Genomic DNA, 5928 nt, shown 5'->3' on the forward strand with positions numbered 1-5928 from the left:
TCAAAATAAATCAAATCATCCTGAGGATATAACGAGCAATTTGGTAAAATAAATTTGTCGGTTTTTTATACGGTTGCGAATATTAAGCGATCACAAGAAAAACAGTGTTCGGGGAGATAACTCTTACATTGAAAAGATTTTGGTTACGCGGTGTCAGTTTCAAAAGCGTATTAATTGCTCGATATCATATACCATATATCTAAGCGACATCTTGCGAAACAAAAAAATTGCGAAGGAACAAAAAGTTGGCGGAAGAAAAAAAATAATAATAATCAGAAGAAAACCAATAGGTCTTTCCACGGAAAAGTGGAAAGACCTAATAATAATAATCAGAAGAAAACCAATAGGTCTTTCCACGGAAAAGTGGAAAGACCTAATAATAATCAGAAGAATACCAAAAGGTCTTTCCACGGAAAAGTGGAAAGACCTAATTAAATAAACTGGGGTTTTCTTATCAATAAAAGTCACTCTTAGCACGATTAATACGTTACCTTAATGATACAATGTAACTATAATCAAGGGGAATATTTGGAAATGTTATCAATACAGCAAGATATATGGGTATAGAAAGCTATATAAACTTTTAATAAAAATTTGCACTTACAGCTCAAATACGTATTCTCATATTTATTGCTTTTTAGGACTTGCACTTGCATCTTGAAAAGACATCATCAAAGAAAAAACTTGACATACAAGAATAATTTTATTATAAATTTAGAGGAACATATAAAAGTTTATTAAGACCACATCCCAAATCATGTTTATTTACCCTTATATACAACCCTACCTCTGATATTAGATAGATATGTAGGTCATTTATTTTTATCATAAAAAAAATCCCATCTGATTCTGTAAAAAAGACTCATTAGACAAATAGAGGTTTAAATAAGGGATATAAACCGATAACAGTCCATTCTAAAAAAAATATTGGACAGGTCTGAGGCCCCAATATGACAATGTAAAACAATTCAAACGAAAAAACTAACGGTCTTATTTATATAAAAGAATGAACGAAAAACAAATATGTCACACACAAACAAACGACAACCACTTAATTACAGGCTCCTGATGTTGGACAGACACATACATACATAATGTGGCGGGGTCAAACTTGTTAGCGGGATCCCAACCATCCCCCTAACCTGAGACAGTGGTATACCAGTACAACATAAGAACGAACTATAAAAATCAGTTGAAAAGGCTTAACTCATCAGATGGACAAAAATAAATAACCTCTTCCTTTATTCTGCTTCCCTTATTTATCGTCGTTCATAAGCGAAGAGTTGCATTATATTCATATTAAAGCAATAACCTAAAACAACAACAACTTGTAAATCAACACCGAAACCTGAAAATTCTAAACATAAAATATAGTCCCCTAGTTCATGAAGGAAGTTCTAGATTCGCACTTTGTACACAGAATAAGGTTTAGGTTGTTCGTGGCCCTTGTATTGCGGCATGATTTATCAAATTTAAGAGGCATTACTTTATTGGTTTTTTTTTCATTTTAATTGTTGTTGAAAATTATGTTAGAAAGAATAAGAGCAACACCAGATGTCAATTTTGAATACCTTAAGGTGGTACCTAACACAACAGGGAGATAACTCTGTAAAGTCAGCTAAACGTTTTAATTACGTTTTGGTGTCAAGGGAATATTAAGCTTCTCAATGATCAAAATTGGTGTTTGTCAAACTGCTATATAATTTTTCTGATAAAACGGTTGGTTCAAAATTTTTGAAATTTTTATATTTTTGTACAAGGGTCAAAGTAAATACTTTGTCAAAATTTTATGAAAATTAAACGAGCCAAATTAATTTTAGTGAAAGTGTTAGGTACCACCTTAAGACGGACGAGTTTATTATTTTTGAAAAAAGAAATTCAAAAAGGCAACAAAAACAAGACTACAACGAACATAATCAACTTACTAATTAGTGCGAAAAGAGACAAACCAAAAACATGAGAAAAATGGCTGTGATATAAGTATTGGTAGTGTAAAAAAAACATTTTGAAAGTGATTTGTTTCCTCAAGAAACCGTTTTGATGAGTGACAATATTATTGTATTGGAAGTTGACTTTAATCAAATGGTGTTTTTTTTTAATTAGCATTTGTTCTTTGGTTGTATTTTTTTTACATAATGAAAACGATAAGGGTAATTAAACAGTTTTTATTTCAGTTATTGAACTATAATTTATCTGTAAGAATCAGTTATGCTACCATTAGCTGTCCAAAAGCTAAAGGTAACATAATGGTTTCTTACAGGTAAATGATAGTCCAATCACTGACATAAAGAACAGGTAAAACAATAGAATGACGTCACAACAATGTTTTAACATGATAAAGATAAAAAAAAAATGGGCTGCAGTTTTTTTATGCCCCGATTACGTATGTGAAAGGGGCATATAATTTTACCCCTGTTTGTCCGTCAGAACGAACGTCTTTTCGTACATCCTGTTCTTGGCTGATTTTTGCGGATAGGTCTGTTTTTCAGAAACTAGACACGGTGTAGAATTGATAATTAGTCAGTAGATAGGTCTTGGGAAGTACTACAGGGTTCACTAAGCATTTTAGTAATGAATGACTGTGGTTAAATTTTACAGTTAGGTCCGATCCCCAGATGCTAGACATGGAAAGGCATTGATATTTTGTAAGTGGACAGGTCTTGGGAAGTATTGAATATAAATCACTGTTATTAAGGTCATTCTAACCTATATTTTACACTTAAATGACTGTTGTTAGATTTTACTTTAAAATCCATATGATGACTAATTTGGGCGTACCGTGTTTCATAGACACTCTCTCCAGTGTTTTTTGTTTTTGTTTTTGTATACTTGTGTCTGTGTTTTGATCAACGTTAGTCATTAAGGAATGATAAGTTCAATATTCTGTCAGGGAAATGAAGAAAATGGGAGAAATATATGAAAAGCTTTTTTTTTACTTTCGAATGTGAAATTGAGGTTTATAGGTTGCACTTTGTAAATACAGCTGTTTCTCATACAACGCCTCTTTTGGGGAGATTTAGAATATTTATAGAAAATTTATTTTGTTTACACACTGGTTTCCAGTTATGCTCTCTGTGTTCCATCTCATAGAGATATATGTTACCAGTAAATATACATGTGCATATTGTTTACATTAACATCTGTGGTAATCCTTCATTCGAGGTAGGGGTAGTTAAGAACATTAGTGTTAGTTTAAACTCTGATAAGTTCAGGGAATATAAACGTTGAAAATATGCCGCACAGCCCTATATTTTGACCTTTGAAAGAAATTGTAGTGACTATGAACTTTCTAGGATAAGATTTTTTTCAAAACTTCATAGTAAAAGTAGTACAGTTTTAGCAGTAAAAGGACTTCCTATGGGAAATTGCATTGTCAATATTAACAGAAATGCAACCTAAACCAAGATTTAATAACACGGTAAAATTACTGTTATTCAACGTAACATATACATTTGTATAAGAAAAATAAAGACAACTCATGCCATACATATTATGCATTGGTAAGCAGTAGTTTTAATTAAAATTTATATGATGCAAATCTCATGAAATTAAAATCTGTTCATGAATGTATCAGAATTGATAGCAGTAACTTAAGAATTTCCTACTTTAAGAACATAATTATTCCGAAACTCTTCTGTTTCCACTTAATTTCAACCAACTTTTTGGATCAATAATGACTTTTTACATCGGAAACGATAGGCCAAAGCCTTGAGACACATATCCTAGTTACATATTGTTTTACCTATTTGAATAGCAATAATTTCCTTTTTCCGATTGACAGGGCGAAAGATTAAAATAAAACCAATATTGTTATCGAACCTATTTGCGTATAACTACAATCATGTTGTGTTTAATGTCGTTCGAATAAATATGTTAAACTGAAAGCTATATCACGGATTCCCAAGAACTTATTTAAATGACATTTTTTTTGTGTGTTTTTAATTTAACTTGCCATCGACAACATCAGCGATGAGCCATTTTTTATTTAGAATATTTTTATTCATTGGATAACAAATCAAACATATCGAAATAATATCTACATATCGTCATCTCTTGTGGGTTTTGAGCTATAAGTCGTGGTTTCATTATTGTATGTTATTGTTCTGTTGTCATATCATGCATATGATGTGGTTCTTTGTTTAATTGTTGTGGTTCTATAAATATATTCTGCATGTCTATATTCATATGATGAGTGAATGTATTTATGTATTGTGGTTCAATTGATGTATTATATCTGATTATTATCTGGTAAAGATGTTCTAGGGATAAGCGAGACTTAAGTCATCCTCTATTTTATGAGCATGTACAGAGCACAAAAGTCTCCATGTGGACAAAAATGATTTTTCTTAAACTTTACTACAATCATTAACGCTTGAAAACACAAAAAATTAGCACGCAATCACCACAATGTAAACGAATTCTATAAACTTCGTGACAAAAACAACAACAAAAATACATTCATAAGAATTGTTTTTTTATTATATTGCATTATTTTTACATTATATTGCATTATTTTTTAAATACAGTTGTTGTAATTTAATTATACCATGTACATGTAATAGGGAGAGAGCTTTTATAGGCTGTGCCTGTTGCTCAATCCTTTTCATATCTTAATGAATAAAATATGTTTAAAATCAAATTGTTTTTTTATCAGAATTGAAAAAAAAATCAGAATAAAAAAGTACGATTCGCATATAGGTTCTTCAGAATAAAACAAATTAATGCTAACTAAATGATGCTAGAAGGTTTATTTCAAAACAATAATCATGTTAATAGAGAAACGTACAATTGACTTGAATAAGAGAAACACAATTTATTCAGATGAAGCCATACAAATTATCTGAACATAAAAGTTTTCCTTAATCAAAAAAGATTTGACTTAAAAAATAATTTTACAAAAAAATCAGAATAAGTGAAAAAATAAAATATGAGGACAGACATTTTAAAATCCGTAGACATCGGATACTGTGTAAATTCAATTGTTGCTATTTAAAATAATAATCATAAACCATGTAATGAGGATATCCTTTAAAATATGTTAACGGGAATAACAATTCAACAATTTTCATCTAAACTGTAGCCATTTACAAATTAATTATGAGTGGAAACGCACATCCTGGAATATCGTATAAAGTCAGAGGTGTATACTCTATATACAGGTACAGCTACATTTTTCTGCCAAGAAACGGAAAGATTGATATGGAAAACATTGAATAATCTCCTTTGCGTTATCAGTTTAGTTTTTTACCGAACGGTCGTCGTTAACTTCTAGATTGATGTCAAGATATGAAGCATTCTTAACTTTGCGAGTTGTATCCTTTGTTTCAATTTTTTTTTACATAGATACGATCAACATGTACAAGGTAAAAAAAAATATGTACTATTCATTATTCAGTTAAAAGGACATTATCTATATATAATAAATATGGCTATATAATGAAATCGTCAAATACTCAATTAGTAGTTGTACTTTTCATACAGCAGCGACAAACGGTACATTGTGTAATGCCCTAAACACAGTCATATATAGAATTCAATATAAAAAAAAAATAGACGACAAATTATAGTCTTGTTAGAACCACCTAGTTAATGTTCTTTAATTATTTTTTTCAACATACACAATAATTAAAAATCAAAAGTGTAATTACAAATATTTCTAATTGTTCATTAAGGAAAACAATGAAAGATTTACCGTAAAATTCGTAATTTTATATATTGATAAATAAAACTATCGCAAATTTTAAAAAATATTTTGACATTCCTTCTTAAATCTTGATCTTTTATCATTTTATCAGGGAACGTGATTAAAATATAAAGCTGTCTCCTTTAATAGCATTGTCAAATATAAACACAAAACAAAGCTGCGTAGTTGTACAGATATTGTGTACTTTAATATCGAATAGGAGTTGTAGATGTTTAGTGTCGTAA

The sequence above is a fragment of the Mytilus edulis genome, chromosome 6, assembly GCF_963676685.1.
Source record: "Mytilus edulis chromosome 6, xbMytEdul2.2, whole genome shotgun sequence".
NCBI classification, from domain to species: Eukaryota; Metazoa; Mollusca; class Bivalvia; order Mytilida; family Mytilidae; genus Mytilus; species Mytilus edulis.